The following is a 25,405-nucleotide window of genomic DNA, read 5'->3' as shown; positions in this document are numbered from 1 at the left end:
AGATGAGAGGAGAGGAAAATTAGAATCAATGAAAACACATCTATTCAAATGAGATGTTTTTCCTTCTCACGCGGCGAGTCAAACACAACAGACTCTAGAATTCTCCCAAAATGTTTCTGTAATCTGTTGGAATACTAAATTCTGAATCAATAAAAAAACTGTATTGTAAAATTTTGAACAGCATTGTCCAAAAAGAGATTCATTGTATTAGTTCAGACAGACCACAAAGTCAAGCTGTGTCCACAGTCCCAGGACATCAGCTGAGAGAAAATCTGAATCATTGGGATTCATTCTTTGAGGAACTTATTTTCTGGCCTGTATTTTCAAGAATCACTTTTTTGGACCAAAGTTGTGGCTTTCACCTGCCAAAATGTGAATTGTGTAAAACAGTTTGATAGAAGGCCACTTAAAGGTTCAACTCAAACAGCCAAGAGGTCACCAAAACATTTAGGAATCATCCTCTGGAGACCACCCTGGTAAATGAATGGTCAGACAGACAGTGCTGGGTTACTGACATAACCACCCTTAGGTTCCACTTAGGTGCTCTGAATGGCGCAACTTGGCTGCAACTTCATACTTCATCTTGGATCATTTATTCGTGGTCTATCCTCAGTGTCTCAGAGCCAGTGTTCCGCTGTGTTACTGTACAGTTAGTTGTGGTGTGGGCAGACAGTGGTGGTGGTGGGTCAAATCATCGCCCTCATTCATCACATATGGTTGTTCATCACCATCAATTGGATTTTGACAGCTTTATGCATCCCGTGAACTCAGAGAGCGACTTCCTCCCGTCAGAGATAATGTAAACCATACCCACTTCCCTCTACCTGTACCTTCACCCTCCTCAATGACACTCAGTCACTCTATCCATCTTAAGGAGTAACATGAAACTGATCCCTGTGGACAAACCACATTATTCCAGAGCAGTAACAGGATACTAGGAAGAACATAACTCAGCGCAGATAAAGTACAACTGAAGATGGGAGCAAAAGGGGTCATGTGAAGGTCGGACAGTCTCAGATCAGTAAAGACTGCAAACTTGATGTTCGGCGGAAGAAGAAACGTGTTGTTCAGCCAATCCAAATTTGGGGTAGATTCCATCATTTCAAACGTAGAATATTCTGTTAAAGAGTGTGGAGATAAGAATAGAGAAACCCAACATTACTTAAAGGTTAAGTATGTAACTTTGTCTGAAAGCAATGTACTGTACTCTCCCAAATGCTTTTTAGAAATGTTCAAACTGTTCAAATCTGGAACTTAATTTGGTTGTCATATCCCCCTTGTGCATACATGAACATTGTTTTTTATGGCAGTGACAGTTTGCAGTGATGGTCTCACCATACTTATGTTAGGATCTGAGAAGGATTCTGAATTGTACAGCAACTAATTCACTTTTTCTCCCCCCTCAGCTGTTCACTCATTTTCCGCATGTATTTTCTGAGCTATCTTTGTCATGAGGAAACCTTGCTCACTGAAAACTAGTGCCTTCTGTAGTAGGAAACACAGTTTCTGACAGTAAGGTGGAAGCAGTGTTGTAATAGTTTAAATAGTAATCAGGCTTTTTCTTCTGGTGAAAATTAGTTAAAACAAAAAATGATGAGTCAATCACCTGAGAAATTCCATGTGCGCATGAGATTCTCTTATCTCTGAAGCAAAGTTTCACTCATATGCTGTTGTATTAATACTTTTTTTTAGTCCTGGATTGATATAGAGTTTAAAATAAATAATAATAACCATTTATATAATAACTATTTGTAAGTTTTGTAATTACTACAAAGGCATTAGTTTTGTTTGCTTACTTGGAAACATCCTTTTTTGACAAGTAACAGCATAACATCAATAGCATGAATGTTGAGTGGTTTTTGGCTTCTATCTCTTGTATTTTGTATTTTCTTACTAAAGCATCGCATCCTAAAGGCAAATTCATAGTTTCCCTCCCGGAGACTGCTGGGGTCCACTATGGTCCTTGTGATGTAAATGTCATCATCCACTCATGTTCGCTAGGGCATGGCCCCCATGAAAATGTGTGACCACACTGACTGTATGTGTCGACTGCACATGTTCCAGGTTCAATATCTTTTGTTGGTGTAGTGCTCTTGGTTTGGTTACAAAGAAAGAAGAAGAAGACAAAATGCAAAGATGCTTGTTTTGAAGAGAGAGTGGGTGAGGAGATTGCCCAATACCCAAATTTGTACAACCTACCTTTGAAGGAATATAAGGACAAACAAATTGGGGCGAACTCTTGGAGAGAAATCACAGCAACGTTTGGCCATGATGACAGTACTTACTCAAAGAAATGGCAGTTGACAAACCTCATTACACATTACTGCCCCCCGCTGGATAATGGAATGGTCGGAATGGAACACCAGAGCAACGCGGACCCTCATTTGAATGGAACCATAGGCATGTATGTGTGACCAGAAAGGGTACACAACTCTCAGTGGACACGGAACGCAGAGAGTCAACTTCAACCTTTAACCAGGTACCCCTGAGATAGCTGGTCCCTCTCATCACTGTAGTGTTCAGTCTACCCTAAAAAAGTAGTGCTAATCAGAGCACGTGTTATAACCTCTGTAAACACAATGGTGGCTGAATATTGGTGAGCAAAACCACAATCAGCAGCAGAGAAAAGTTACAGTACATACAGCACCTTTAAACTTTTCTGTGCAGTGAGAGCAGACATTGGCTGTATGATGCAGCCAGCTGGCACAACTGCATGGACAACTCCCACACTTCACACACATATGTCATACACATTGTCATAAACTTATATAAATATACATATCAAAAAGATAAATGAAACTTATGTAAGCAAATGTGCAAGTATGCTCAATATATAAATGTGTATCTGGCTGTCTGTTTAAAAGTAGAATATATTTGACCTTTTCAAGGACAAAAAAAGTACACAGGGCATGATTCTGTTTTTCTTTTATTCATTTTGTCATTAGAAGTATTCAGCGTGCTTGATGGAGGTCCTTGGATGGGAATTCCAGCGGATATTGGCAACAGATATCAGAACTGCATTTCCCAACAGCATCATCTAGTTGTTCAATGAATTGAGTTCAATTGAGAATTTAGTTTTGGGGCATGCACACCAGATCAGCCCATCATGAGTTTGCACTTTTCCCTTTCGACTCTAAGTAAGTGAAATTGTGACAAAAGGAGCCGGTTCATAGAACTGATTTATTCGCAACCGACACAGGACAGGAGCTCACTGTTGCATTCCAATGCAAGGTAGTGAGCTCCCCCTTTTCATGAAAAACTCTAAGCCAAGGAACTTAAGTCACTAACCCTAACCCTTCTGGCTGCTGTGGATCTGGCAAACTGAGTTGTTGTCATGTGCACAATTGCATATAGCATTTTCAATATGGTGATTTCAATATTTATTGCCCGTGCATCTGTTTTATATAAATGGCAGAAATTGTTGCCTCGTGTTTGATGTGGTCAAATGTTGTTAAAGAGTTAAGTTATGAAATAAATCTGACGGTATCTTTGGTCAGTAAGACAACACATGGTGAGCCAATTTAAGGAACCACTGCTTTTATGTCCAAAACAGTACAATAGTACGAACTTCCTCTGACATGGATACTGAGGTGAGCGAATTGTGTCATGAGGAGAAACCAAAAACTAAATGGGAATGGCAAGGGATAAATGGGAAGACTGTAGGAAAGGAAACACTAAAGAAAGACAGACATGTCCATTAAAGCTGCCATCAAGAAACTTGATAAGATTCCCAGTTGCTGTGTCAGTGACCACTCACCACTCATTTCCTTTCCTCGCTCTTCCTCTCCTCTTACTGTCTCTCACCAGTGATCGTCTCCCCTCATTCTCCAACCTGCAAAGTCCATCAGGACCTGGGAAGAGGGAACCCAGTCCCACACACACACATTACAGCCCCTGAAAAACAATCCACCTGAACAAAAGAAAGACAGCTGCTAAGGAGCAGGGAACTTAATCTGAAGAGCCTGGACGCCGCCATAAAAGAAAGGACAGGTGGGGGTGCTCAGTTCAACCACAAGAAAGGACTTCCTGTGTATTTTACAGACTTAAGGTGACTGAAATTGTCTCTCATCACTAAATCTGCCATATATACTCCCATCTGGGAATGGTTAAAGTTCCTCCACACATGGGCGAACAATGAAAAACAGATTGTGTTTAAAACAAATCTAATCCAAAAGCTCCATTTACAACAAATATATTAAATAGAAAGACTTATCAAAAAGTAGTAGTGACCCATTAACCTCTCGCTAGGGGCAACCTAGCGAAAGGTAAAAGGCAAAACTTCCCTTAAACTAATGTCCATAACAAAGTATTTCACCTCAAGTATTGGTTTGTAATGAAATTTGTTGCTTCATGCTGCTCAGAGAATAAACCTTAAATGCTTTATTTATCCCGAATTGTTATTATGGCAAGAGCATTAAAGATCAGGTTCAAATGACACATTTTCATAGTAAATACAGTGCAAACCCGATATAATGATCCACCATTTATATGGATATACAAATGGGTTTAAAATATTTGGTTATAGTGGTCAAGTACATCGCTTACAGTGTTCATTTTGGGTCTTTTCATACAACTTTAGACCGTAAAGGTTTTTGGGTCAGTAGGTTTACTGCTCTTCTCTTTGTCTCTGTCATTCTCGCTCCCCACTACCTCTGAAGAAAGATTTGACTCATTTAATAAAAGTATGGATCATTATGTGATGATCAGTGTTGTGGTGTCATTTCAGACAAATCAACGTTCACGCTGAGACATCAGCTGAGTCGGTGTCGGTGTGTTTCTCAGTGTGTGCGTCTGCGAGTCAGCTTGAGAGAGAGAGAGAGAGAGAGAGAGAGAGAGAAAGTAGTGTGTGTGTGTGTGTGTGTGTGTGTGTGTGTGTGCGCACGTGAGTGTGTATGATATCTCCCTTATCTTAAAACCACCGTTACCTTTCCTTCAAGTTCTGGAACAATGTTACAGAATTAGCTAACGTCACGAGTGTGAAAGTGTACTGTCGATATTCGTGGTCCCCTAAAAAATGTTGTAACCTTATGACCTTTCATGTTGGGTTGCCCCCCTGTGAACACATGGAACTAATTTTTTTGCAGGGAAGAAAATCAATCTCAAGTTTTTTTTAACTTAACTTATCTTGTAAAATGAGGATTTCCAAAATATAAAGTTTTGCATATGAAAATATTTAAATGATTTCCCCCAGATCATAAAGTACTTAATTTTAGTGGCAAATTACACTCAAGACAGCTCCACTACTGACACACTTTGTTTTTATAGGCTGTGTTGAGTGCATTTTGCTACTATACATTAAAATAAGGATGTTAAGTTACCTAGAGCACCATTTCTCAACCAGTTCTGTGGACATTTGCTGGTATTGCATGGTGTCCAACGTTAATTATATACGTAATTTGTTTTCATTAAAAGACAAATTAGCCACTAGAGTTCTTTACAACACACAATAATCATGAGATTATGAGGCTGTGAGTGTGTGTCTGAAGATGCTTTCCTGAAGACAAAGGCCGACTGCTGAGCCTGCACCTTGTCAACAACAGCTGCACAGTGACAGCAGCAGCTTCAGGCCTCTGTCAGTGTAAGAACGGGATCCATTCATCCCCAACATGGCTCTGCACGCACAAACACTTTCACTGTTTTCACATGTTATGCACTTAAGAGAGTAGACAGCTGTTTTGATTAAATCTAAAATGTATCTTTTAATGCTACAACACTTCTGGAGTCCAGTACATGACGCAGCTATGAAGTGTTCTGTCTGCAGAAAGGCTCTGTCACATCTCCATATTTTAAATGTAGCTTGACGTGCACAACTGCGTTTTACAGCCTTCTGTACTTGAGCAGCCAGATTGTATCAAGCAGGGAAACAAGTTAAAGCCGTTAGCCTAGTATCTGTAGAAACGCTGTTTCTTGCGACCGCATGATAATTGTATTCAGTACTTCCACTACCAGGACATAAGTCGAAGACACACACAGTTGCTGGGCCCTGAAGTCTGTTTAGTTCGAGGGCCTCTCAGAAGGACACAAGGATGTACTAACATAGTTGTATGAATGTCGACAGCTCTGCTGGTGCAGACTCTAATTTCCAAGCACAAGAACAGGGCTCCCAGGGACGTGTGCTTTAACACGTCAGCTCAGCGGCACAACGCTGCTCTGCCTTGACCTTTCTGTTCAGTTGTTGTTGGTGTGGATGCATCTATCATGGCAGTTGTTCTTTTGTAAACAGCAGAGGTCTGCAGTTTAATGATCTTTGTAGAAGGCAGCGTGACCCCAACTACATCATCGGGCTTGACCTCCGCTCACCAAAGCAAGTGGCTTGACACATAGCCAACAGTCAGAGCCCTTTTTTTAGCTGCCTCAGGACATACTCAAGAGGTGGGAAACAGACCATTCACACCATGACAATCAGTAATAATAGCACTGAGCAATTTGAAACTTCATTAACACAGCATGTAAATGTTGGGTCATTGCCCTCTGCGCTCCTCCCGCACAAATAACAGCAACACCTTTACATGTGGGGGCATTGTTGTTCCACCTTTATCCTGGCAGCGAAGGTTGCAACAGCCAAAGCTTTGTCTGTATAAAAGGGAAACAGAGAAAGAGATGGATGCTGTTGTGCACATTACGCCTCTGGGGCCGCATTGTCCCAGCTCTGTTTGGTTCGGTGTAAACAAATGAAGCAGACATAATGATGGATCATGGTAACATCTGTATCTCTGTTTAAAAGGCGGTTATAGCAGGGATAGGCCCTCTCTACTCTCTCCATGTGCACATGTCTTGACAGAATCAGCCACTTTCTCAGCAGTTCTTCGAAATACATTCTTCCTCCTGTAGGGGAGAGATTTTTAATAGATTTTTTTAGTGAAGGTCACTACCATTCATTTTCATAGGTGAGAGATTTGTTTACTAAGGCATTGCGGGGGACCATATACTTTAAAGCATATTTACATTTTTATGTAGTAGCCCACATACCAGTGTTGCCTTTACACATTTAAATTCATCATAAAAGCAGGAACTTTATATCACATATTACTCCTGGAGTAGCAGACATTACTGTAGCTTGATTGCTACTTCTGTCTGTAGGATGTAATTATGAAAGAACATAATTCCTCACAGCCAGCAGGAAGATATGATAGAGGAAGAACCTAAACTTTAGGTCCAGTATGTATATCCAGTTTTAAACCTGCCTGTTTGGAACGGGCTGTTCTCTTGTCCTGGGTTAATGATCCAGAGCTACTTAAGAATTATTCCTTGTCATTTTTTTTTATAAAAGGTCTATGTTGCAGAGTGAAGTTTCAAACATTGTGCTCATCCTCCCTGGTTTATCTGCAATGAAGATTTTATAGTCAATGTTTTTTATAAAGTGAAACTGACTTTGGGTCATTACTGTTCACTTGTGTGGTTTATGTGTAAGTTTGAATGATTATTGAACTACTGTTATTTTTCCATGCATTACATATCGGCTATTTTCAGAGGTCTGTTAAGCAAGCGACTCAATCTTCAAACCTAAGTTCACAACTTTACAAATAAATCTTTGTAATTGAGCTCGATACAAAGCGTAGCAACAACAAGATGAATATTTTGCTTTTACTTTGAAGACAAATGGCCAAGCAGGAAGTGATAAATTAATGGTAAATGGTCTGTATTTATATAGAGCTTTTCTAGTCTTGACGACCACTCAAAGCGCTTTACATTACAGTTTGTCATTCACCCATTCACACACACATTCATATAGTGCATCTATTAGCAGCACTTTCTTTTTATACGAGGGGCAATTCGGGGTTCAGCATCTTGCCCAAGGACACTTCGGAATGCAGATGGGGAAGACTGGGATCCAACTGCCAACCTTCTGGTTGGGGGACGACCGCTCTACCCCTGAGGGTTAGAGCAAGGGGTGATTCTATGAATGTTGCTGCCATGACGGAGATCCGCCCCCGCGACACCCGTGAATGTTTGTGTCATTCCAATATGGTAAAATAAAAATAACCAGATTATCAAAATGATCTGGCAGCGATTTTGACCTGCGGTTTGACCCAGTCGATGACACCTGCTGTAGTTAATGCAAGTAGGTAGAAGAAGATATATTCTGCTTCACCCTGCCTTGCCTTCACTGAGTGCTACAGAGCGCTGGTCGCCTGTTCATTCATTTTCTTTATTAATATTGACCGATCTACTAAGAATACACATGGCAAGTGTGAAGCCGATAAGATGAACCGTCCCAAATGTAAGCATTCCACATGCAGACAGAAAGACAGACAGACGTTTGAGGAATTAGTATTAAGATACAGTACTCCAGAGAAGCTGCCAGGTCTCCTATATAATGGGGTTTGATTTCTGAACTGTTGCCTTTTTTTGTTTTTCTACGCACATTTGTCATTATCTTAAAAAGTAAATTATAGCAGATTTGAATTAAGAATAATCTTTATCTGCAGCCCTTTTGCAAATCTACAGGAAATAAGCAGTAAAAGATTACCTAAAAGAAATGATTTCATGTACATCACTCCAGGCCTCAGACTAACACAAGTGGCATTTGTGTCTGCGTGACGCCCGTTTGAACGTGCACCTGTTTTTAAACACACTGTGGACTAATCCGTTGCTCACGCAGCCCATGTTAGTGGACTGCGAGCTAATTGTGGCTTCAGCTGACTCACAGAGCACACTGTGTTTGATGAGAACCAGGCCTGTTAGAGTAAGCACCAGGCACCCAATCAGTGACTTTGAGGTAAACATGCTCATGCCGTGTTGTTATGATGGATATCAGCTGCGTGGCGGCGCTGCAGAGGACCGACACAACTCACAATGCACAAATGCAATTGTAAGACACATCATGTCCTGCAGGGAAGATGATACATCAAGGCTTCGGTCGTGTCCTGGAAGTGTTCCACTGCCTGCTGCGGGCATCACAGCTTCAATCGCCTGATGTCAAAGAAAAAAAAAGGTCAAATAAATCTGTCAAAAAGAACGATTTTGCAGTGAAAGTGAGAACAGCTTGGGAATGTGTGGGTGTCAGCAGTTACAGTGGACACTCTCTGAGGCCTAAAGCAGGCAGACCTGAGACCTTTCAGAAGGCTCAGCACGTGAAATATATTTTCACTGTATTACGCAGTGTTGCTTTCAATAAAATATGTTATCCACATGTTGCACACGAGTGTGGTTTTCAGGTTTGTAGTGCATTCAGACATAGGAAAGCAGGTTTACATAAAATGTCTATTGGTTGAATGACGCTTTATTTTACGAGTGTGTCATATCCTAATAATTTCCTGGTCTGAAATAACTGTAAACTGGTGCTAATTATGAGGAAAAATTAAGAAAAGGTTCTGAGACTGTTAAAGGGATAGTTTACCCAGAAATGAAAATACAGTCTTTATCTACTCACCACTGATCTCCATCAGACAAAAAACAAAACAGAACTAATTATTCAGTGGTAACTCTCATGAAATGCCAAATGTTTAACATATTCTTTATTGAAACTATATTATAGAAGTAATATGAATATTTTAGAGACTGTAGTTTGTGCTTCTGAACTGTAATACATTATACAGTGAGACGTCTATGTGATTTAGCCTTCACTACCTTTACTGATATGAATGCAATGGATAAAAATCTCATCCAAAAAACCGACACACATGTAACTCAACTTATAAAACTAGTTTTAGATAGATGTATACTTATCATTTTGTCAGCTACAGTGATATGATTATGTAAACAAAGCTGCTGACTTAGTTCCTTTGTTGCCATGACGGTGTGAGCAGCAGACCAAACTCTTTTTCATTTTACAAGTCTCTTTCCTGTCTCTGTCTCTAACACCTTTATGCAGTGAAACTCAGCTGCAGCTGCATTCGCAGCATTAAGTTGGATGTGCTGATTCACTACAGAAACTGCAGGAAATCATTGCTATCTGGAGGAACTTGTGATGGTAGACTGTGAGTGTATTTCCACAAACTGCTGTGGTTGTGTCCAAAGGCTGTGCTCTGCTGGAAGATTTTAAAACTTTTAAAAAGTGCCAGTCATATTATCTTCTGTGGGAGTTCACCGCTGTTTGTTATTTTAGTGGTCATTCTGCAAGAGTTGTGCTGTAATATCATTGGGGAGTTGGGCAGGCCTTGTGTTCAGGCTGGTAGGGAACAACGCAGAGTCTGGAGACAGGATCGATGAAGTAAATTGTTTTCTAAGGAGTTTGTTGTGAGGCAGACTGAGATGCAATTGAGACTGTGCCTGAGCGGAGTGGAGAACAGGGCTTGGGCCAGAACAGTGTGGAAACCAACAGAGGCTGGAGCAGAGCCTGAAGTGTTTTCCTGAAGAAAGCCAACTGAGAAGGTGGACAAGGCAGGAGGGAGTGATGATGCAGGCAGGAAATACCACAGAGCAAACTCTACTGGAGAGACTGGCTGTGTGGCTGAGTGAGCAAACAGAGCTTAGAGCTGAGGGAGTGCTGAGGAAGCAACCAGGTATTTGAGGCAGAGCAGGGTGATGATGAAGATGACTGGCAGCTGGCGGCCTATGCACCTGACTCCATTCCTCTTATTACACACACACACACACACACACACACACACACACACACACACACACACACACACACACACACACACACACACACACACACTTAGTGACTTAGTCTGACCTCAACCATAACTACTTCTTACCTCATGAAAACCATAACCTTATTATAACCTGAAAGCATGTTCACACTACTCCGCTCCTCCGCTCCCTTCACTGGTTACCAGTGGCTGCCCGCATCCGTTTCAAGACACCAGTACCTGCGTACCATGCTGCGAACAGATCAGGCCCAGTCTACATCCAGGACACGGTTAAACCTTACACCCCAGCCTGTCCACTCCACTCTGTATCGGCCAATCGGCTTGTTGCTCCCTCACTGTGAGCTAGCCACTCAACAAAATTGAATGTTTGCTGTCCTGGTTCCCAAATGGTGGAACAAGCTCCACATTGCCATCAGGACAGCGGAAAGTCTAAACATCTTCCGCCGCAGACTGAAGACACATCTCTTCCGACTACACCTTGGTTAAGATGATCATGTCTAATAACCATTGTCAACTCTGGTGTTTATATTTAAAAAATAAAAAAATTAAATTAAGTTTAGTTGCACTTGTATATTGCACTTACATGTAGCCCTTGTAGTTTGGCTTTTTTGAAGACTAACTGTAATTACATGACTCTTGCTGTTCTGGGTTTGCACCCTCATGGTTGAATGCACTTTTTGTAAGCTGCTTTGGATAAAAGCTTTAGATAAATGATATATAATATGTAATGTATTGCATGAGGCTGCACCTAATCCACATAACAACCAGACTTACACAACATGTAATATAGACATACTGTGCCTTTTCAATTTGTCTTACCTCTAATTTGTTGTGTGGAATTTGTATGTATGTAAGAGATTTGGAAAGTTAAAAAGTTCACAGTAAAGCGAGCTCCTCTTCTCCACAGAAATCACTGCTCCTGAAACACCTCGTCAGAGTTGTAGCTGATAATTCCTGATCATTGTGATGTCATGTGAGGTTATGATGCCCCTCATTTGTGTAACGCACGCCTAGCATCTAGACTGGCAATCAACAATCCATTAGAGATAGCAATGCACCAACAATGCTCCTGCCCACACCTTAAATCAAAGACCAGCACACCAACGGGTGCTCAGATGGACACCAATGCATTTGTTTTTTAAACAATGTTGGTGCTGGACTGGAAAGTGAATTGTGTCCGTCTGAAACTAGCACAGACACTTGCATCGCATTTGGCGCTGCTCTGCACTGGGCGTAACATAAGGCCCTTTATCTCATATTTACAATCTAACAAATACCAGTGAGCATGAAAGGAACCAATAAATATCCATATCCAGAAAGTGTGTGTGGAGTGGTACGATAAAAGCAGTTCACACAGCATTCCGTTAACAGCAGTGTTCACACCTGCCTCTAATGTTACATTGTTTATGTGTTAACTCATCTGCCAGATGAATCGAAAGCACCTTTCCTCCCCACATGGTCGGCAGATTTTAAAGTCAGACACAGATTGCTTTTATAGGGACATTTGAATATTTGGTAATAAAGCAGTTGTGCTTTTACGAGAAGGTGCTGCGAGTTTTCAGTCTTCATCACCCTGAGGAGAAATCAGCTGATGTGTTCTACACTCATACTAGAACTGTTTACACACCAGTAATCTCTCTCGGTGTTGAAAATGATGAGCAAACATATTCAATCGGGACTTACTCATGTTAATTCAACACAGACTGAGGATTAAAGAAATACTCTACCTATTTTACACAGGCTGGCCAGTCAAGTCATCCATTTAAGTACTTCTCAACACATGGATACAGTTTCTTTTGTTGTTCTGGAGTAGCTTTGTCAAGACTGAGACAGTTAGTCTGGTGATAATGTCATCAGGGATATCTAATTTTGAAAGAAAGCCTATCAAAACTGGGATATACATTAATCAGTGAACTCTTGGGATTTGTACAAAACTGGCTAAACCGACATATGCTGTTATCTCCGATACGATACAGCTCACATCCTGCGTTAAAGATTATCGTAACTTAGACATACAAACATCATGGTAAATTCGTCATTGTACCCCTGTGGACAATTTCATTGAACAGAAAGCATCAAAACCTGGCCACCAAATGTATATCTTTAAACTTTAAACATCGACACACCTCTCCATTATGCGAAAAAAACGGTTTCTTCTAATCAATGTTTGGTAGTTTTTCCTGAATCTTGTTGAGGGTTAAGGACAGAGGATGTCGCACTTTGATAAGCCCTATGAGACAAAAGGCTTATTGATATTTGTTTTAAAACTATTAACAGTTGTAAAGAAGGCTGGAAGTCGGTGTCTCTGTTTCTGGGTGACTCATGACTCATGAGTCTGTTGGTGGTCAGAAGTGTTCTCTGCTGCACCAGTAAACGCAACTGTGACGTCGCAGTGTGGTGACGCACCTTGGTGTAAGCGTCTATGACATCACAGCAAGTTGAGGTCTTGATCCACTGGAGGTCAGCACAAACAAGGTTTTAGAAATATCACGTGATAGCGGTAAATATCGATATCAACTTTTCCATGGCAGCTCTAGTGAACACACGCAACAATGAAAGGATGAATGAAAAGGCAGTCAGGCATACACACACACACAAACGTGCACAACAACTCATACAAAGGCCAGACCGGAGGAAGGTACAGCCGGCCCCTTGGGGGGAAGCACTCTGGGTGACCCATGCTTGGAGGCCCGCCTCAGACAGAAGAGCCAAGAGGTCTGTCTGCCTCATCTACCATCCCCCCCATAGAGGAAGGCTGAAATATTACAGGGCTTTTACTCTGCTTCCTCAACCTGCTACACTGGAGGCTCTGTGGATGACATCACAAATGACACAATACAAGATATGTTTAAGAAATTATTTTTTGCTTGTTTTGTTCCGTGAGGAGGGGAGATGTCAAGTGTCAGAGTGGGATTGATAGGTTGATCCAACCTCACTGCTCATTCATTCCCGATGCATAATATATAAAGTCCACTCAGCCTCAGGTCCCAGGCTCCTCCAAGTTTTGAACCATTGAGCCGAATAAATTCTCTAGTTGCAGATATTATCAAAAGCAGTAAAAAGGTGATCCACACCTCATTGACGGTACAGGTGTACATAAAAGTCATAACTGAAGAGTAGAGACGGCAAAACATACCATGATATCATGATGGCTTGTTGGTGCATTAAATCAGAGATCATAATTTAAGTAGATGAGAATTTTGTATCCATGTTAAGATAACACTTATCTTAACTATGGCCTTAATGCTGTTCAAGGTTGGTGCTCGATTAGATTAACTTTCGCTGAAGAAGGACAGACAAGGGCCAGTGAAAATAATCAGTCATGCATACATTCAGGATTAGGATGACGTCAGAGCCAATCCGTACATCATCACTACACAAAAGTTTTTTTTTTAAATTAATTTCTATTTACCCAAGCCTTTTTTGAAGGGGCTATGATTTATTTTTAGATGAAGAGCATAACTGTGATTGAAATCTGTTTTCACTTTAGACTCTACCTATTACATTTCACCCAACCACTAATCTGAGCACTGGACTTGGAGCTGAGGAAAGACGGTGGGAGAGCTACTAGTCATTCTGTGTGCTGCCACTTTATGAAAACAAGAAGAAGAAGCAGACCATGCTCTCTTGAATCTCACATGTATTGCTACTCTTTACGTTCTCTACAGGGAAAACTTAAGGTTGTGTAAAATGAAAGTTCACAGTGGACATTTAACATTTAACATTTAACACAAATATGCTTTTCCAAAGCGAGCTCACAGTCCACCCCATGTTGTGTTACAGCTCAGATAGATGTTTCACAGCCCCTGCGCAATATTATGTTTAAGCTGTGCCGAGAACTAAAGAGAGACTCTGAGCCCACACACACTGTGGGAGAAGGTAACATGCCCACTGTTCCTAATGAAGCATCCTGGAGAACAACAAATATAGACTTAGAAAACAGAGTACAGAGTTGGGACTTTTATCACTGGGGTGGAACCATTTTGACAAACATAGTATATTTCAGTGCGTTACAAATAATTCTTGTATACTGTGTTTTTAGACAAATGTGTTGTACAACTTCATAGCAGAAAAATTCAAGCTGATGTAAATGACAATATGATAAACTTGACAGGTGGAATGTCTAATTGAACAGCTAATCTCTCCTGAAGCCAGTTTCTTTTTCAATCTACTTCAAATCCTTCTTATTATAGTATTACTAGTGTAGTGGCCATGCTCAACCTGCCTCTTTGGAATGGGCTGTTTGTCCTGTGTTGATGCTCCTGAGCTACTTCAGAATTATTCCTTATTCCCATTAGTTAGTCCTCCTCAAACAGCTCTACAACATACTGTCACTTTTTTATTGTGTGCTGTACATTGTGTGCAGAGTGAAGTTAGAAAACTTTGGGTTCATCCTACCTGGTTTAGCTGCAATGATGAAAACAATATTTATTACTGTTATATGTGACATGAATGATTTGTTTAACTGGTCTCAAATTTTTTCATCCATTACATTTCAGCTTTTTCAGAGGTGTTAAGCAACTGACCCAAGTTTACAACTTTTCAAAATAAAAGCTCTGTAACTCAGCGAGATATGCGTTCCACACATAGACTGATAGACGGACAGACTTAGTAGAATTAGTAGGTAGATAGTGAATAAAGTGACTTTTTATAAAATTATATCCTTCCATTCTTTTTTTGAGTGACAGATTGGGACACTCCACATGTTCGTCTCTTTGTCTTTGCATGACATGTCATGAAGTCATGATTTAGAGTAAATGTTTGGGGTATCACATTCAGGGCACAGATGCATAGCTTTCTCATGGAAAGGTTTTATAGCACTGGTACAATGTTTCACAGTTTTATCACCCAATATAAATTTTGGTTGTTGGCATACCTTTGTTCACAACAGTGAGAGAAATGTGCATGGGGGCAAAGAAACACCATGACTTTGTAAAATACTCTGTATATATATACACAATGTTATATGTGAACTGTTATTCTGTAACAAAAGTTTTTTCCAGCTCAGTCACACTAAAATAAACTTTTCATACGGTCATCGTCATTAATTTGTCCAATACTTTGTTTTATGATGAAATATCTGCAAAAGTGACAAACCCATCAGCCTCAGTTATTGACAGTAAGCTAACATGATGAAATAAGACGTTGGCATTGACCTAGATTTAACCACACAGACCCTAGCATGACTACAATCTGAAAAACACTGTAAACTGTAGAACCGTATATACACAGGTGTGTGTCTTTCTATGAATTATTTCTAGATTTCCTTCACAGGTGAGTACAACACTGTCCAGGTCAAATAAAAAATGTTCAAGTAGTCAAAGAGCTAATTTTAAGGTGAGACAGATAAGACACGCAGATGAGATGATGGGCAGGAACACACAGAAGTCCAAGCAAGTATAGATACAAAAGAAAGAAATTCAGTCACAATACAGGAGCACATGGGACAAAGAGGAAGTACTGACACTATATTCACAAAGGAAACAGAAATGATTGGATGCAGGTGAAACAAATCAAGGTTGAACCAGACAAACACACAGACCGAAAACAAACAAAGAGACACATTTTAAGACTTAAGTAATGAAAGAAAAGATACAGTCCAAACATGAGCTCAGTTTGGAGTCTTAACGAGTCCGAAAAATATTTTAACTGACTGAAAGTAGGTTTCACTTCGTCAATATGTATCATTGTGCTTCAAATTAATTTCCAAAAAGTAAATACATTTTAGATTAAATTTGTAACACAATTAAATTAGAAAAAAGTACACTTTCCAAAGCCAAAGTTTATCATTTCCATGTATTGGAGTATGTTCCTTTTTGGAATTAAACAGTGTGTAAAGATTGAAATTGAATCAAATCGAATAAAAAAATCCCAACCTGCATATACATAGTGCTTGCGTTGCTTCTCCGTGTGCAGGCTAACACTCTCACGTCGGCTCAAACGTCCCTTCTACTCTCTCAGACTGTCTGTGAAATGATTAAAGGACATCTGCCAAACCACTCATGATACGCAGCTCCCCTATTACCCACAAGACTATTCACCGCCGACCTCCGGAGTTCAACTAATGAACTTTCATCCTCCTAGTTTGAAGAAAATACCTAAATTGTTTAAATCCAGTTGTCAAAAACCACATAATTGCCTCCCAGAGGGATAGGCTGGTTAATAACATCAGATTTTTTGCATCTCTGAAAGAGTGCCTTGTAGAACAGATGGGAAGAACTTGGATTTTACACCAATTTGATGACAGTTTTAACTCAGGCTCAAGCGATAGGAACCAGAGTCAAAGCACACGAACATTCAATTATATTCAACTTGCTTTTCTCACTAAACGAAAACTCTATCATCTGCTCGAATAAATTACATTCACAACAACAACACAAAGCAATAATACTCATATTCTGTCATTGGTTCAAAAACCCTCCTCTTCCTGAGCTGCCTGCCATCAGGAATTTTATTCAAGAATAAAGTTTATGACATGTTTTTCTATCAGAGTCCCACGCTCTGGCCCCATTCTGCTCCCAATGCCTTGTCTACTACTTGCACGCATGGTCTTCCCTTCTTCCCTCGCCCACCATTTTCTGTCTGGAGGAGCAACCTCACCAACAGACTGATACAGTAAAGACGCTCTAATGAATGCAACAGGAGACCCATCTCCCTGTGTGCCAATTGTACAACTCACGCTGCTGGACACAAACATTATTGTTACAGACCAACATCATAGACCTCAAACTCATTCCACTGGTGTCAAATCGTTTTGCTCAGCTTCTTTCACTGCTTTCACATCTTGCCTACTGACATGCAGTCCTATGGTGTGGTCTCTCCTGTAGACACCTCCATCATGGTCGTTTGCCACCTCAGAGTTCTCATCAATCTGCCCTGCCATCTGCTCATCCTCTCTGGTCCATGAGGCCCCCCTTCTTCCAGGTCAACTCTTCCCCATCCTCCAGCTTACCTGCCTATATGTCTGAAATCACCTAATCCTAAACTCCTCAGCACCGGGGACATTCTCTAGGGGTTCCCAAAAATGTCACCCCCTGACCCCCAAACTAAAGACCCTAGGATATTTAACTGAGCTAGTTTGCAATATCCAAGGTGCGCATGTCTCAGTGTTTTCCTGCGGTGCTGTAAATTGTGCTGCTGCTACTAATGCTGTTGCTACTCTGTCATAATCACTTTAGGGGTAAAGTTTACTCTTTTTTTATTACTATCTTTTGTAACAGTTATGGCTAAAATACTCTTATTACTAATTGCTATACATTTTATTAGGTGTCTGGAGATCATCTTGCGACTTTCCCTCTCAGTGGCACATATGCGACCACCTGGGGGGTCCTGACACCTAAATTGGGAACCACTGCTCTAGAGTTTTCCTGCCCTGCTGCTCTCCAGGCCTGGTCTGCTCAGCCAGGGTTCCTGCACCCAGTCCCCCTGTGCCTTGTTTTTATCCAGTTACCAGTTACCTGCCTGTAAACCATGACTATGTCTGGAGTCCTCCCTCCTGTTGCCACATACACACTGTAACAACATCCTGCAGTGAACATGGAGATGCAGTCGGATGTGCTCCTTTTATCTATTTGGATTTTCCTTTGTCTGTCCACACAAGTGAGATGTATAGCTGTTGAAGACAGTTCAATGAAATGAAAAGCAGAGTTAGTCTGAGATGTGGAACAGACACAATTTGTTGATTGACATGGGATTGTGGGATGGTAGCCATGCAGGATGTTGCAGTTGAATGATTATTTTAGAAACTTGGTTTCAGGATGTCGCTGTGGCAGATTGGTTTTTGCTTTTCTGTGTCAACCACCATGTTGATCTGGGCCCATGGAAACTAAGCGTTAGTTAGTGGTTACTTTACAGATTAGAATTTTACAACAACAAATGAACTTGTTTCCTGACTGTGGTGCTTGAGTTTCAAGGTGCAGGTCAACACATGGGTGTATCAGCAGGATTTATGAGATCACAACTTGGAGTTCAACTCACACAAACCCCCTGTGTATGTGCACTTAGAATGGTCCAGCAGTCAAACTTTAAAGTCAACAATATCTATATTTTCATCGAATTCTGTATTTTTCATTGAGGGAGAACTCTTTAGAAACTCTCTAAGTTTTTGAATGTTTGATTGACTGTTTTGTAGATGTCATTTAAATATTGTTCAGGGCTCTTTTTTAACCTTTGGTTGTCTGTCCCTGAAAATCCCCTCTGCACCCCGCCTGCTCCACTCTCCTCCTCCCCCGGATTGGATCCGTTCTCCAGTCACTCATCACCACGTCACCCCTCCACCTGTGTGGTACTGACACTAAGGCCTCCATGTGTTTTGTCTTCCTTTGCTCCTGTTTTTTACATTAAAACCACATTAACATTTAAACCATTGACCGTTGAAGTGAATAACATTGACTATCTTGTTCCAGCACCACCTACCAAGGAATGGGATACAGTGAACAGTCACTTTTGAAAGACGATGAGTTGGAAGCAGGAAAATGGGGAGGTGAAGTTTCTAAGTGTTGACTAGGGCCAATCTGTCAAAGAGTGTCCATGGTGTGCCCAAGGCTCTTGATGTCCAAGGTGAGCGAAGGCTGACCCATATGGTCTCATCACATTTGTTGATACTGTAGTTGTAAACTTTAATGCTGGCTGTGAGAGAAAGCTGTCAACACACAGTGGATCACAGCTGGTGGGGCTGAGGAGCCGCAGAAGGGTCAGTGCCATGAGCATCCATGCTGTACCCTGCCCACTACAAAAGGCACCTACAATGGGCAAGTGAGTGTCAATGAACCGAACCATGGAGCAGAGGGAGAAAGTGGCCTGATCTGATGAATGCTGTTTTCTTTTCCCTTTCGTAAACAGCCGGGTGAATGAGCATCATTTTCCTGAAATGGGATGGCAGTCGGATGCAGGCTGGGAAGAAGGCAGGGAGGTGGGGGCCGTGTGATGCTCTGGGCAATGAACTGCTCCTGACATTTATGTAGATGTTAATTTAACACATACCACCTACCTAAACATTGTTGCTGAACATGGCTTCATTGCTGTTCCCTGATGGAACAACTTACAGGGCTTAAAGGATCTGATGCAAATTACTTCAATCAATCAAATTTTATTTGTTCAGCCCATATTCACAAATCACAGTTTGTCTCATAGGGCTAAAGAGAGTAAAACTACCCAAAAAAAATTAACAGGGGAAAAAACGTGGAAACCTCAGAGAGAGCCACATGTGAGGATCCCTCTCCGAGGACGGACAGATGTACAATAGATGCCACGTGTAACTGAACACATCAACAAAGTAACAATATTTACAACAGTGATTAGAAGAAACAGTTTTTAGCATAACTGAAAGGTATGTTAATGTTTAAAGTATTTATATGTAATAACATGTCTTATGGAGATGGAGGGAGCAGCTTGGTGCCCCATGCCACAGGACACCTGTAGAGGTTTTGTGGACTCCATGCCTCCAGGAGTTAAAGCTATTTTGAAAGCATGAGGGCTCCCTTCGCAATATTAGGCAGATGGTTTTAATGTTCATGTGCCCAGCATCAAACCCCAGATGTCTTAAGTGTCTGCTGCTCCTCATCTCTTTCTCAGCTTCCCCTGTAATCTGTGTCTCTCAGTCTCCAGTCCTTACCTCAGCCTGCTCAGCCTTTATTACCTTTACCATAAATCCAGATGATCCTCTCACTTGAGCCTGTGTTCTGTTTCTGGATCCACACATGAATCGCTTTAACACTACTGTATGTAGGCCTACTTCAATTGCAGTTTTTGAATTTTCGAACGTTCACAAATAAAAAATATTAAGTTTTTACTTATTTAGATTGATGGGCCAAAAAGACAACTTAATCTTCAACACAGATAAATGTGCACAAAAATCTGAATATTTCTGAAGCAAAAACTAATTATCATCCAAGAGTTAAGTATTTTTATTTGTCTTCAAATATCCCTGGGGATCTTTAAAATAGGTTTTAACCCAAGCAACTACAACAGTGACTTGCTACAGCAAATAACCATGAATCTATACATGTACATTTTCTGATTTACCACCTCAGTAATATGTTTGACTTTTAATGGAGTACTGACACTTTCACTTCAGTGTCAGATCCAAACACTTCCTCCACTGTTGGCCTCTGGTTTAACGGTTTAACCAGGAAATCCTGAGAAAAATTTGCTGAAGAAAATGACAAGATACTCAACACAGAACATGGAGGCAGCAAAACCATGGAGACTTGAAACCAAGAAACTCTGTAATAAAAAATAGGCAACCCAGTCTCATCTCAAAATATGTAGTAGCTATGTTGGTCCACAGCGCAAAACATAGTAATATCACAATGAGGGCTCCCAAATCATGAGATGCCTACGTTTTTTATGGCCGTTGTTTTCCATTGGACTGTGCCCACATCACATGACTCTCAAGTTTTGCGGCGAAAACTAAATAAAATGGCCGACCTTGTTTTTTCCAGATAAAAAATGTCATATTTTAACATAGTTTTGGCATTCAAATTAAGTTATTATGAATATTTTTCAGGTCTTGCCGGACAATTGTAGGACTGCAACGATACATTTTGAGATGAGACTGGGTTGTAATGGGCCAGAGAGATGGTTTCTGAGCCCAACCTTATTTCAGCATCCCCGCTGACAAGAAGCGCTTTCTTGGCTTCTGACTTTCATCTCCTTCTTTGAGTCAGGAGTGCGACAGCACAGACCAGATTCCTGTCAAAATGAAGAGCAGGGCCTTCAAAGGGAAAATATCCCTTAGAACATTAGCAAGACATAATTACAGTGTTGGGGGATGACGGAGTGGCTTCTGCTGCAGCAGGTCACTTTCGTGGTTGAGATGTTTCTGGCTCCTGTAAAGAACGGCTAAGAAAAAATAAGAGCTTGCAGCAGAAAGAGGAGAGAGGACAGAATTAGGTGTTTTCTCTGATTTAGGTCCACTCGCACATTTCCTTTTTTCAATCATGGATTTTATACCTTCCTCATTTCTCTTGAGTAACATGCCATGATCTACTGCTGTGGTTGATTAGGGTATCAGATGCTCACAGTGAAGGCTGCTGCAATGGTCAGCTGAGCAGGAGGACAAAAACCAGAGGTGACTATGCAAAAAATAAAAACTCCTTCCTCCCATTCAAACAGTGGCACAAATTAGTCATCTGCAAGCATTCATCTCAACCCCTTTAACATCTGTGACCACTGAGCTTTTTTCTGAGTAGCACGCAGGATTTCCAAAGTCCATGTGTCTGGTGGAGTCATTTCAGAATGAGGAGGAACACACAAATTGAGGCAAATACAGTTAAATGTGATCCAGATTGACAGTTAAACAGAAGTACAGTTAAATCCATCAGGATGTTTTTTTCTCTGAAATAAGATCAATCTCACAGAAGAGTCACACAACTTGAAGATTTATTGGAGCAGTTGTAGAAAATACCAAGATATAAAAGGATGGAATCATTTCAAGTAACACATAAAAGGAAGTGCATATTTTATAAGACAAATAAAAAGCAGGTAGTCCTTTTCCTTCCAGTATTGGATCAATCTGCAAAGCACAAGGTTGACCTTTTAAAAATTATTTCTTTCACTCATGGCAACTATGAAATATGTCGTCTTTAGGGTAGAATGTCATCACATTGTAAATAAACCATGGTTGAGGTTTGGTCAGGGTTCAGCAACAAGAACACTTGATTAAGATGGGTATTATCAATATTTTTATAATGACACTGCAGCAAATGACAATAAGAAACGGTTCGCTCGTAGATATGAACCCTGAGAAAATAATCACCTGAATCTCCACTCAACTTCATTGGGCTTAACTTTTTTATTTTTTGTTTTCGAACAACGCAAATATTCCATACGCATTCAAACATTATTATACATTTAGCTATGACATTGATTTCCATTGCAAGACAGATGACACCCAGCGGTATGTCCCGATAAAGCCTGGCACCACCGATCCAGTGTCTCCTCCAGTCTGGGTACCTTGTCCAATAATGTTTGTAAGAGGCCCACAATCTAGGTGTTCTCTTTGACTCTGATTTGTTGTTTGATGCACTGGTGACCAGAGTGGTGCAGTCATGATTTGCCCAACAGAGACAGTTGAAGAAGATCAGGTCTTTCCTTTCCACTGCAGACCTAGAAAAGGTCATCAATGCCTTTATTTCTCCCAGGCTTGACTACTGCAAACCACTTTATTCAGGCATCAGTAAGAGAAACATTCAAAGACTGCAATTAATTCAGAATGCTGCTGCCAGGCTTTTAACATGTATTAAGAAAAGCGACCACATCACACCAATCCTTGCTGCTCTCCACTGGCAACTGTGAGTTTTAGGATTGATTTTAAGATTTTACTAATTGTTTTAAAGCTTTCCATGGTCAGGATCCAGCATATATGTGATTTGTTAACCCTCCCATCAGGCTCCTACTGTTGGTTCCAAAATCTTGACTGGTCACTAGAGGTGACCAGGCCTTTGTTGTCCGGGCTCCTCAACTCTGGAACACCCTGCCTGCTGATCTTAGGCAAACTCTGTATTTTCTTTCTAGTCTCTTTTTAGGACTCACTGTTATCGAATGGCCTATTTTTAACTGATTCGTTTTTGGAAAATTTCAAATTTCTTTCACATGTTAGAATCTGTGAATCTTGCATCTTTTGTTGTAAAGCACTTTGTAACTTTGGTTTTGAAAGGTGCTATATAAATAAAGTTATTATTATTATTATTATTATTAAAAGAACAGGCATTCTAGGATTACAAATAAATAAAAAAATAGGAACATTTCAAAAAGTTATCTGTATTGTAGATGTGATCTTTTCTTTAGCTGTTTAACTGTTCTGGTTTACTCTCACAACATAGTCAGGGTTTGTTTTGTTTTTTTACAGAAAAAGCTGCTAAGAAACCAAGAGCAGAGGGAAACATTAATTGGCAGCTGAAGAGCCAGATGTCTCACACAGGAGCTGGTGGAGACCAAAACAGAGCTGGAAGCAGTGTGAATATTGGATAAATTTGCTCTGTTAGAGCTTGAGCTGCTGTAAATCAGCAGACGTTTCCTTGTACATTCAACTTGTAAAAGTATATGCCAAGGTAGTGTTTGATTGTGTCTGCTGACCCTAAGTGGACAAAAAACAGATATTGCAGGTTTAAGGTGTTGTAAAGTTTGACAGTACAAACAATAAATGAAAGTCTGCGTGCTGCACATCCATCCGTCAGCACAACCATTCATAACATAAATAAAGAGGAGCCTAAACTTCCTGCATTGTCACTGAACATTAGCCCAGGATGTATATATTGAGCTATGGACGTATTTCCTGGGGAAACTGGGCTGTCCTTTGAGAGGATCATCAAATATATTTGATTGCTTCACCATTCACTGCACTTCTGACTGAAACAAAGACACAGTCTGTTATATGGGACCAGGACTTCTGATCTCTGCAGATCAGTATTAATGTACTTGATGGAAACCAGGTCGGCTTCACCTCACCCTGACTCCCAATCTGTTGAACCTGACTGTCTCTAATGAGTTCAGTTCCATTACATAATGTTGGGCCCAGCTCCCACTGGATGTCAACACCAGATACCTGCTGAGAGGGACTGATTCTACGACCTGATCAAAGTCAACAGCTCTACCATTGAGAAGTGCAGCCAAGTTGCATGCACATCTTGGGCTACTGAGGCAGTGGCAGGGCACTGCTGTCTCCCCATTATTGCTCCTCTGTGTGGAGTGTGGGACTTGGCAGTACGTGGCAGGAGAACTTCAGAGTGATAATCTGAACTGTGATTGTGGGAAAAAGCTCAAAGCTCCCTGGCTCGAGGATATGAAGTGTGCAAGGCTTTCCTGCGGCAAATGAGAGACTGATGGTCAAAGTTTTAGGGATTTTATTCAAAGTAATGGAATAGGTGTTCAGGGACTGGAAGCACTTTGATCCTACACATCACAAAGCAGAGGTGGAAACAATTCCTGAAGGCTCACCGCATGGACATTATGAAATTATGCAGAATTAAAGTAACAGGTTGATATTTGCCTGGGAAGCACACGTAATTGATACACCCAGGAAAGGTTGAGCCTAGTTTCAGGAAGGCATGAGGCCGCTACTATTCTAGCTGCATCAAAAATGAGAAAATGGTCCTTGCAAAAACTCTAAAGGTGTCTGAGATCTACATTTGGAGTTGCAATGGAAGTTTATTATAATTTAGCTTTTATTTTTGTAGTCTTCGCCTTCAGTTTTATAGTGATATATAAGTTTCTCTAACTGCTGAGTTCTCCTAAAATAGCACCAACAGTGTAAGAAACCTAGGCAGTTGGATATGACACAGCTTATAAACAACAACTCAATAAGGAGAGATCAAATGTAGATGAATGACACATTTTATTGGGGCGATGTGAAACATCATCATGGAAAATCATTCTCATTAAGTGCAGGCCCAGAGGCATTTTAGTAGGTGGGAATGACTACTCTGAAAGTAATTACTGCCATAAGTTAATGAAAATTGACGGATTGAAATTGACCCCAGACAATTTTACAATAGGGAATAGAGAAAGAGCGAGAAACTGAAATCGCCAACCACCTGTAAAAGCTAACCTGACAGTGAGCCTACCCACTCCGAAGGAAACCATTTCACTGTACCCGTTCAGACATGAAGGCAGGGTTAGTTGAGAGGAAATGAAAGGGTGGCCTTGCTTGATGACCCAGAAGAGACCTCATCTGGAAGTGAAATTAATGCTAAATGTGTCAGCACATGCACATATGCACACAACAGATCTCCAATCTGAAATGATAAACTGATTCACTACTGATCAAATGAAGCACTGGAGCTCTTCACTGGTGACTAAACTTCACATAAGCTGAACAGTATATTAATCCCTCCATAGAATCAATTATGATCTAATAACTCTCTCTG

The sequence above is a fragment of the Hippoglossus stenolepis genome, chromosome 12, assembly GCF_022539355.2.
Source record: "Hippoglossus stenolepis isolate QCI-W04-F060 chromosome 12, HSTE1.2, whole genome shotgun sequence".
In the NCBI taxonomy this organism is placed as follows: Eukaryota; Metazoa; Chordata; class Actinopteri; order Pleuronectiformes; family Pleuronectidae; genus Hippoglossus; species Hippoglossus stenolepis.
Note: the sequence above shows the minus strand (reverse complement) of the source record.